An 11,527-nucleotide genomic window follows, 5' to 3' on the forward strand; every position below is an offset into this window, starting at 1 on the left:
TGCAATGTTTCTCAATTATTTTCTGCCATGCCCCCCTAGGGATCATAACTTTATTTGCGCCCACCCCCCTTAGTGCCCTTCCCTCCCCAGAATTTAAATACTATTGTGAATCTGTTCATATTTAATAATTTATCGTACAAACCACTGGCTCCAACATTGTATGACCTTATTATCAAAACCACTGTTTTATTATTGTAAGCCTCAAAATAATTTCCAAAATCAGTTTGAGTGTATCACTAATATTTAATCAAGACTATACTTAGTTTGAAAAAGTGCAAATGATTCACTGGGATTTGCATTTTTAGACTTAATGTAGTAAAACTTTTTAGAACTGTAAGCGTTGATTACTTGTCAGCTTCTTCAGTTTAGTTTTCCACGAGGTATATAGTTCTTAACATTTATTGTGGAAAAATGTGCAGGAATATTGCTAATAGTTCAGCTTGTCAGATGAGATGAAAAGTGTATAATATTTTTGCATTAACAATAAAAAGACAGGTTTTGTCTATTTCCTGGCCTTTTTCTGTGAGCTACAGTTACTTGAGTATGATGGAGTATAAGTGCCAGGCTCTGAGTTTTTGATTTGTGTTTTAAATACGAGTAAAGTTGGACGAGAATAAAGACTAATTTTATGATAGCTTTTCACCATAGTGCGCTAAATTGCGGAATACTGAGGACCTTGTAAGGTTATAGTTGGTACTGGTTTAACAAATGACTGAGAAATAAATATTTTAGCACATCAGAAGCAAATTTTCAGCCCAGGACTTTGAGAGGTGATGAGACAGGAGTCGGTAACTCCGGTGTGTTTCATGAACACGTTGTGAATGGGATTTTTTTTTTTTTTTTAAGGATGTGCTAAATAAGCTGGTTTTATTGTTTAGCAGCTTTATTCATTTTATGTTGCAGATCAGTGTTTCCCAGCCATGAGTGTGCATAAAGGTCTACACACATGAAATTGATTTTCCAGTCGCACATTAATAGATGAACTCTCACCTCGCCCAGACATTTATAGGGCTGTGTTTATGTTAGCGACGGGATTTGACTGGACACACAGAAACACATCTACCAGGTATGTAACGTCACGATGCTCTTCGCCACCCATTTGCTGCAACCGGGATGATATGAAATGTATTTCCCGGTATTTTCAGTAAAGCTACGCATATAATGCGTTATTGGTCCCCCGAAAAACGACAAAAACCAGGACATTATCAGAAATCAGTAAAATCCTCCCAGGCCGAACTTGAAAGCTGGACGTCATGCTGCTAACAGTTAGCTTTCGTCAGGCGGAAGTGAGAGCGCTGTGCAACGCAAGTAATAGCCCGGCCGGAACACGATGCGCTAAATAATAAAACATAATATAACGAGGCTTCGAGGCAGATCAGTTTGCCTCGAGGAATTTTAATAATCGAGGTTCTCAAATCACTCGAGGAATCGTTTCAGCCCTAAAAATTATTAAACCATAATTATTTCTTTGTAGCTCTTCTCCAAGCAGGCAACATTTCTTGTCACATTTTGCAACAACAGCAGGAGCAAATGTTTGTAAGTTACATTTAATTTTACTTTTAAGATATTCTTAAGTATGATTCAAAATTTTAAACCTGATAGATTGATGAAAAATCCTACTTAAATTAATGGTTCTAATATACCATTGTCATTCTAAACTTAATATTTAACCATTAAAATCCCTGTTTTAATCCCTAGCCTCCTGAACTATACCCTGAAGTCCGTCATGGCGCCTAAAATGATTAAGTGACGCAGTTGCAAAGGGCTAACAGTTTGAGTCATGCAGAACTGAGTGTAAAAACTTAACTTCTGCGCTAAGAAAAGCAGCATTGGAAGACCAGACCCAAAAGAGATCTGGCCTAGAGAACGATTTGGCCGTATGTCTTGGACACTCGGGTGAGGAGAGGTGTGGAGCTGTCCACTGACCACTACCTAGTGGTGAGTTGGTTCGGTGGTGGGGGAGGAAGCCGGTCAGACCTGGCAGGCCCAAACATGTTGTGAGGGTCTGCTGGGAACGTCTGGCAGAGTCCCCTGTGAGGCGGAGCTTTACCTCCCATCTCCGAGAGTCTAAATTTTCCGTAGGTGTCAATAAAAAATAATTAGAATAACTTAGTTTAGAATAACATTAGAATAACATAGTTATTCTAATTTATGTTCTTAAATAATAATAGTGCTATTATTATTATTATTATTATTATTATTATTATTATTATTATTATTATTATTATTAAACAATATCAATAATAACATTAAATTATAATAACAAAGTATTATTGCTATTGATTTTAATAATAATAGTACTATTATTAGTACTATTGTTATTATTATTATTATTTTAAAACAATAATTATAATAAAGTTCTTTAACTTTATTAAAGAACAAAAAAAAATCATCAAAATGTGTTCAAATTAATGACCCAACAACAATAATAATCTCAATAATTATTGTTTCAACGCACTTCTGTGCGTTTCGGCTCCATTACCAAAATAACTAGCAGAGCAGGAGTTTAAAATTAACTAATCAATCACCGCTGTGTTCAGGGAGGCTTATCAATTATCGCAAAAATAAATATCAAGCCTGTAAACCTAATATCGTAAGGGACTGACTGTGATGTTTTTAACGTAATCTCTGGTCGGCTCAAGGAGCCCGGCTCGTGGCGGTTGCCATGGCAAAGGGTGTGCTTAAATGACAAAGAGAGAGAGAGTAAAAATAGGTGCGAGTGGTTTTGTACGGAGCCTTCCAGGGGACATGGGGAATATATTGTTTTTTGCGTTCCCTCGCAAAAGGTTTTGCGTTCCCTCGCAGTAATCTACTGATCAGTTCATGCGGCATAATTGATACTGTGAGCCTTTTTTTTACGGTGGCCGCCGTACTTTCTGCTTTAATACAAGCTTATAAGGTTTTTCCATGGACTATTGAGTTATTATCGCGGGGCAATCAGTCATCTGATTGTGTCTCTGTTGTGTTCTAGTCTGAATGGTTTAAAGGGCTGCTTTCAGTGCCGTTCCATCTGAGCCTTAACAGACATAAACATGCAGTAAATAAATCGATTTTAAATCAGTTTTCTGCACCAAAGAGTTAATAATAATAAACACGTTTTCACTGAGGCTCTGTAAGAGCCATATGAATGAAATATGTAATTATTGATATGACAGGAGCAGCGGCTTTGACACCTGGTGGTGGGCGTGTCGATGTGGGAGTGACGTCATCAAGTATGAATGGGAAGGTGACTGGCTGCTGCTGGCTCTGTGTGTGTATGAGGAAGCGGGTGAGCTGGGTGGTCAGTCCTTGCAAAGTTTGGAGCATGATAATCAAAATTAAATAAATCGATAATTGTGACAGAACAAAGAAGAGGTTTGGTGTTGATTGATACACGGACAGATGAGATTCACCGAGTTAACCCAGTGCGGCCCTCAACCACCATTAGTTTGCTGTGTTTTATAATAACAAAACGTGTTTATGAAATATTTCTGTCTTTTATTTTCAGCAGTTTGTAACTGAACTAACCAAGAACTGTCAGAAACAAAAAAACACAGTTTTTTGCAAACTTTACTGATAAAGGGAATCTTTTCCAATGATTTTAAAGCATCTTATCCAGGCAGGATGCAGAGGAGGGTAGGCCATAGAGGCCATATAGTCTTGAGGAATGAAAATCTGCTGAAACGTCACAAGTTGTTGTGTGGGAGAGAGTAAGGTAGACAGGTGGTTAAAATGCAGTAAAAAAGAGGGATGGAGGTGAAAGACGTAGCTGGAGGCTGTAGGGAAGTGTCAAGTACGAGATAAAAGGGATGTTTTTTTTGCTACGGTAAATACGATTCCTCACTTGGAAAAGTTAAAATTAGGTTTCTATGGTATTTTTAGAGAGAGGAAGTATGAGGAAATGACAGGAACAGTGAATATACTAAAAACATCTCAAGAGCTCATTATTGGACCAAAATAATCCACTGAAATGCAAAATCTCCAAAACGCTGAACATTTATTGACTGTTTTTTTTTTTTTTCTTTCATCAAAAACTGATGTTGGGCTAGTGAGATGCAAGGCCCATGTAGTTCTAAATGTAATATTTTGATCAACCGCTCTGAGCTCTGAGTTAAACCTTTTGAAACCGAGCTTTAGGGGACTCTGCTCTCATGCCTGATGCCCCAGCAGGGGTGCGTAATCTCGCTGTTTCATGCTTGGCTGCACTGCTTAAACTAAATTATGTTGAGAGTAAACTTTTTGATTTAATTTACTCTCCCATATGAAATCTGTGAGTAGATTTAATAAAAAAAAAAGACAAAAGACTCTAGGTACTTTGAGTTGGTGTTGAGGTGTTTATCCAAATCAACAGATTTTTATGGTAGCTCCAAAAGGGATAGCATGGATGTTTCCAATTAGGGTTCTGTGGGGTAGTTTTCAGTAGTCAGTTGCCAGCCTGGCGTAAACAGAAAGTCGCAGGAGCAGGTTGCCATAAAAGAGAGATAAACCTTGCACAGGGATGTCTGGTTTCCTGCCAATGTGTGTCCTTTCGTCTCAACAACAAAGCGTTTGCTCTGGTTTGGTGCAGAACATGTCCTGGCTCTGTGGTGCATCTCCACCCTAAATCCTGAGGCAATACTTTCACCACCCAGTTGGCTAGGACAGCAGCTTGCTAATGACGGAGATGGACACAACTGGAGGATGAACACTACAGACCAAGGAAGAAAGTTCTTTTACTACTTAGATTTCCGGAGAGGTACAAGGATATCCATGAATGAATTAAGTACGCTCTGTGCGACTACAGTTTAGATAGTTTTGCATTTACCGATGCAGACCTGTGCACTCGCATAGTGCCCGCATTCATGGTCTGCATGTTGAGACTAAATGAACAAGATAACATTGTGACCCAGAACAGTGGAGGGCCTGTCTTGTTTAATTATCCTACTGCCAAAAGTTGTTTACTACTTTGCAATTTACTCATGGTGCAAAAATGTATTGTCACTGCCGCTCAACATGTTTTATCAATTACCGATCGGCCCTCGCTCCCAGTTGTTAAACTGCGCGCCACGTGAAAAACAGTTTCCCCCTAATGGTGTTATTTTCTGATCCAGCAGGCGCAGATATTTGTCTGGAATAAATAAAAGCGAGAAGTTGGGAAACGTGTTAAAAGGCTTAAGTAGATGTTTTTGCCTGCGTGCAGAACAACAACATTCTGCAAAGACATGCCTCAGTCAGTCAGTGGCAGCTCCTGCACGAACGTGGTTAACAAACTTTAAGGGCTTGAACACAGATTTTTACTGCTGCCTAAGTTTAAGGTTACCATGAGGCCCAAAATAAAAACAGTAACCTATGTTTTCCTAAATAAATCTCATACTTGGTTTTTAAAATTATGCTTAGTGTAGGACTTAAAGTTTGACCAGCGACCAGTAGAAACGATCAAATATTCTCCCGACTCTAAAACAACAACAAAGAAGAGTGGTAGGAAATATATCTTGGATCCTCAGTCAGATACCAACTTCAGCAACAATATATGACCATATTGCCTTACGCTATCCGCATTTCAAGATCTACTCCACATAACCGTAAAAAGCCTTCAACTCGGGTCAACAGTGACCATAAATATGCAGAATGTGGGACCACATGGACACATTTGGTTTGCAGATGTTAACTGAACTATTGCAAAGACAAAATAGGAAACACTTAGATTCAGAATTCCTATTTTTGCTCTAACATGTTAGAAATTAAGCCCATTTCAAGCAGCTGATGAAAGTTTTTGCATCCTGAACTGTATTCATCATTGTGAATGCTAGGCTAGTTAGTTAGCACAGCCACCGATAATGGCGGATAATGTGTGTTCCTGTAACAATGAGTTGTTTCTCCGCCATAAGCAAACGTAGCAGCGATTGTGTCACGTTGAGTGGCAGCGCTAAGACCCTCCCCCCGGCTCTGATTGGTTGTTTCTGGTTTCTTCGGTCGCAATCAGGGAGAAGGTGGAGGGGATCGATTTTTTTTTTTAATAAAAGTTCCATACTGAACCTTTAAAGGGTTTTGCACCAGAACAGTGTGCAGGTGACGGTTCAAAGATATTAGCTCCATTGCCTATGAAACGCTGGGCAGGATATGTTAGTTCAAAACAAGAAATATTCTTAGGAGAATAAGACTTTGTTTTGCTAAAATACAAAATGTTATTGTATTGGACGGCTTTCGTATTCTTGTAAAAAGCCTGTCCCCTTACTGACCCTCTGAATAAGACGTCAACGCTTTTACGGGAAATTGTTGCCGAGCTTCTTACATGGTTTCTCAGCAACGTCCATGTTGCAAGTTATGCTGGTTGCTCATGGGTCCGGTCAGGTAGGAGGGCTATTGTTGATAAAAACATCAGAGAACCTGACTTATCCCTCACAACTGGGTCTAGAAAAAAAAAGTGCGTTTAGTTTGTTTGAACTCGCAACTCCCTGAATTTCCAAACGCTGAACATATTACTTCAGTCACAGTTGAGTCCACGAGGTCAGGGCGTATTGGAGTTGTTCAGGTGTGCAGCGCATGTATTAGAGGGGGCTTAAACAAACAAACGGACATCTACAAGCATTCCAGAGCTGTTTTTATTGCATGGTCCCATGATCACACTGACACAAAGGCTGCCCCGCTCTTATCTGGAGGGCTGGAAGGGCCTTCGCCTGCTCCACAACAGAACAAAGTTCACTAGTTTTTTCCGTAGCAACCCCTCAAAGGCAGCTTGAATGTGCCTGGCTTCCAGTAAATACCCTTTTTGCAGCAGCAGCAGCAGCAGCTACGGTAAGCAGGTGCCCTTTGTTGGGCCTAATCCCCACAAACCTTCTCCAAAGCCGGCCTGATATTTACTGTTCTCACTCTCACCGAGAGGTTTTGACGTCAAAGCTACAAAAGTACCAGCAAGCCCGGGGAGCGTATTTCACTGATTCAGAGGACGGTTTTTATAGCCTTTCACTCTTTCACTAACAGAAGATTTACCATGTTGTTTCCCTCTTTGCCTCCACTTTGTACTCCCAGCTCTCTTTAGAGAAGTTTCCACATTGTTTTTTTTTGTTTTTGTTGTTTTGTTCTCTTTATCTCACCTCCCTCTTCCTTATCTCTACCCTCTGCCCCAGTCTTTGCCTGTCCTCCTCCCCCCTTGTATCCTCCTCCGTCTCCTTTTCCACTGTTTCTTGCCTGGAGTTGCACCATTGTACCCATCATTTACTGTTTCTGCTCCTCTCCCCCGGTTATGTCATCCTGTGTCTCTGCAGCCTCGGGGCTTGTGTCAATCAGCGGGCCGTAAAGCAGCACTCATCACATCCTGCCCACTTTCCATCCGCTCGCAGGCACGGACCCACAAAAGCCCTTTTCACAAGCAGAGACGTCACTTTGCCATGGCGAAGCAGACTCCCTTGTTCATCTGCTGTTGTCAACGTTTGTACCTTTGTACTGACCAAGCAGACGTGACAGTGAATCAGAGCGTTTTTCTGCTAATGAATCACATGAAGCATCTCCATTAGTCAGTTAAGCAAAAGAAGTTAAGAGGAAATCTAAAACACATCAAACGTGATTTAAAATATAACTACGAATGAAGGCATTAATGTCAAATGAAAAATGCATAAGAACCAAAATTTGAGCAAAAATTGATGAACAGATAAACTAATTAAGAATATCCAATATATAGATGAAAATTAAATAATTGATAAAGTTCAAGCTGAGTTTTTCATTTAATTTTCTTAGTAAATATGAAGTGAAAATATTTCCAATGCACTCCTGAATATATGATTCTTGACCTTGAGTTCTAGCTTTAGCTCTCGGTACCAACAGAACAACTTTCACAAAACGCCTGAGGGGCTCTGGAGGGCTTGTAGGATAAAATCGAATAACAGATACCTGTGGAAGGCAAGCTGGCAGGGTGTTATTACTTAAAAAAAAAAAAAAAACATAAATCCCCATGTTCCCAATCCAGAGATTTGATAATTGGTGTGATCTGACCTCCTTTTCCGGTTCTCAGCAGCATTGCTGTAGCTCAGTTTTCAAGTAGCTCCGCTGCTGGAGTTACTGTATTCTCCTCTTGACCAGAAATGAATTTCAATATGTTATGAAAAGTGTGAACAAGCATCTCTGCACTACTGAGGGATAAACAGTACAATTCTTGCAATGATCTTTCAATGATAAAAATGCATAATCTAACACATTTAATGAATGCAAAAAAAATTCAGATTTAAATCAAATATCTTGATTTTTTTTTTACTCCACCTGAAAGGTGCTTTGTTTGGTTTTGGACCAAAACTTGAGCTTTCCTGAACAGAAGCAGCTTAAATCCTAAAATGTGGCTGAATCATTGCGCGTGTTTATTAAAAAGTTATTGTCTTTGAGATGTAGGTTGAATCACTTTGGGATGCTGCAAGCCCGCCCAGTAAAATGGATTGATCAGCTGTGTCCTTAGATATTGTTATAACAGTTTGAGTCTGAGTCCATCTAATGCAATTCAAAAGAATTTATACATGTCCCAAAAAATAGAAATTGAAATATTGTCTCACAAACTGGAAATTACAGGGGCAACAGCAGTAACAGATTTAGGGCTTGTTCACACTAAAGTTCTTTTTAAAAAATTGTGAATTTTCTAAAAAAACAAAAAACAAATCGAGTGCATATAGAGTGGACATCAACCTGGGAAAAAAAACCTTTACGTTAACCATGTTCTTCACAAAAGCAGTGGAGACAGCTTTGAAAAAAAAAAAAAAAAAGGTAAAGTTCTCCTCTATCTCCCTCAGCAGCATGACCTGGCACGCCCCGGTCTCTATATTCACCAAGTCTGGGTTCGCCTGTTGTGGCGGCTGCTGCCTCTCTAATTTTGGGGGGTGAAACCAGACGGCGCTCACATCAGTTTCTTAAATAGGCCACCGGCTTTTTTTAACGCAGCAATCTCATCCAGCAGCTTGTCAGCTCTGTTTATCTTTCTATATTTATGTTCCAGGGTGTTTCTAGTCTCTGGACCACTCACGAGTCGGCGGGGTCCGGCGGCAGCTGCGAGTGCAGTAATTAGCTAAAACAGTCAGGGGGTGAAGGAGGAGGGGGGCGGGGGGGTCTGATGGAAATTTGTTCTGTATATAAAGCTTTTTGTCTTCGAGTGTTTCTGTCTTGTTGTTTGCACGGGTTTCTGTCAGTCAGTCCATTGTTCACAGGAGAGCGCGGGGCGGGTTACGTAACGGGGGCAGACCGATGTATACGGGCGGACATACAGTACGCCGTCTTACCATGCTGCGACCTGTTGAGTTAAGAGAATGCGGCCTCTTGTTTATCATCAGCAGCCACACTCCAGCGTCTCGTCAATAAGGCCCTTTGACGCAGACACAGATACGCTCTGTGTCGTCCGTCATCGTGCTTCTCACTCCCACCAGCTGACCCCTGCACACGCTTACATTTTTGTCCCACCAACAAGAAGATCCCATTTGTTTTAGTTTTTCTTAAAAGCACCCTCCGCCGTGTCCGCTCCGCTGGAACAACGCGTACCGCGACCACGAAGACCGTACGCTGCTTTGGGCTCAGAATTTAAAGTAAGCCGTGATGATAAAGACACATTGTTACTCGTCCTTCTCCAGATGGAAAACCAGACGGACGCTGCGACGACAGCGCCGTTCAAACACATATCAGGCACCACTCAGGTTTTCCATGAATAACAGAACTTCGACCTCATTTTAACAGACTTAGATGGAAACGTGATACTAATGACAGGCAGGAGATGGTCTGAAATGTAAAAACTTATTTTTTGTTTTGTTTTGAAAAGCTGAGGTGTTGCCTGATGGAGGCGTTCAGGCAACAGCACCTTACAACATTTTAGTGCTTCTTCAACTGTCTCTTCATGGGGGCTTTGAGGGGTAGAGCTACACAAATAGGTGTATAATTGTTGTAAGGTGAAAAACATCAACATCATAAAGTCTAGTATAAAAAACATTGACTAGAATGGAATAGGAAAAAAACAACAACGCGCTAATGTTGTTTTGAATTGCAGTCTCAGACCTGGATATTCGCATTTTTACCGCCTGGGTTGCATAGTTAGTGAAATGCCTGCAGCAGCTGGCGAGCGCTGTCAACGGACAAACATTTATTTTCCACATCAGACTGGCGTAAGGAGTCGCACTGCGCCATAATGAGAGACGAGCATCAGACAGAAGAGGTGTGTGCTCAGTCAAATTCATGGTTAGCTCAACCGGGGTGACTGAGTGTGTGTGTATGAGACGGAAAATGAGACGAAGGCATGGGAAGAACCTGTTTGTCATAATGAGACAAAGCAATACTTCTTTGTTTAATGTCTATCAAAGACGAAGCGTTGATGTTTAGACCTGCTTTTGCTTCTGCCTTCTCGTTTCCATGCCTAAATATAGCTTTGACTTTGACTTTGTGGAAACATTTAGTTTTTGAGCCGCGTGCCGAAAGCCTTTGGTCTCTCAGCAACAAGCCTTTATGTGCAATTTGGAAATGTGGGCGCTTCTTCCTAACTGGGAAGCCTTTTCACTATGTACGTGAAGCCTGATGTTGGCACCTATGTCCAAAATATGCTAATAAATCATCATAAAGTTAGCACATTTTTTTTTTTATGCTTTCATGAAAAATAGTCTGAAGTTACAGGTTTACATCAACTTGACCTTTATTGGCTTTAACAACTGCTTCTGCTTCTTATTTTCTACAGAAGAAAAGATTAAACGCGTGCGCAGTGGCGCACGTTGGTTAACAGATGATGGCGGCTGTAGCTGTGAGACTCCTCAGAGGTCAAGGTCAGAGCGGCTTTCAGGAAGTCAGCCAGTAATGAGACCAATTAGGAAGCTGCTGCAAAGAGGTATTCAGCCTATCTCTTTCTGTGTCTGCCTCCTCCACCGTAATCCCGTCAGTAATGAAGGCTGACCCCGATGAAGAAGTCACAAAGCAGCTAAAACAACTTTTCGGTGAATTAAATCAGTGTGGCGGCGTATGTAATTTGATTCCTTCCTCAGTCAAACCAAGAGTAAGAATTTATTTTATTAAACCCCTTCTATTTTCATCCTCGTTATGCGTTTCCTCCCTCTTTCTTTCTCTCTTTCTCTCTCTGTCTGCCTAGTTGAATTTCGGAGGAGTTTCCAGAAATTGCAGCTTCTCACTCCGCTCTCTTCCTGTGTCTCCAGGTTTCCTCCCAGAGACCGAAAGTTTTAGCAAAGACTTCGCTGTTGCAAACCTCATAAATGCGACCATTTCCCCCCGTGTGATCTATTCAGTCTTCTGTCAAGTACCTGTAAGTCAACTAGGGTGTCTAAAACTTGAAAAGTTACATATGTAGCCATGTCGACGAGTCCAAAAGCACGTGAAACATTTGCTGTGAGGATGGCACACAACAGCACCGGGGTCGTTTTCCTAAAGCTGGACTTGTAATTTAATTGAGATACAAAGGGAAGAAAATCCACAATCGGAGAGTTACTTACATTCTCCATTTCCAAACAAAGCCTATTTTAAAATTAAGGAGGAAAGTAAGTTACATTTTAAATACTGAAAATGTATCATCTCTGACTTCACTGTAAATGTAGGAGATAAGAGGTGACAA

Source organism: Poecilia mexicana, unplaced genomic scaffold (assembly GCF_051168715.1).
Source record: "Poecilia mexicana isolate PSO_F unplaced genomic scaffold, ASM5116871v1 scaffold_13, whole genome shotgun sequence".
Lineage (NCBI taxonomy): Eukaryota > Metazoa > Chordata > Actinopteri > Cyprinodontiformes > Poeciliidae > Poecilia > Poecilia mexicana.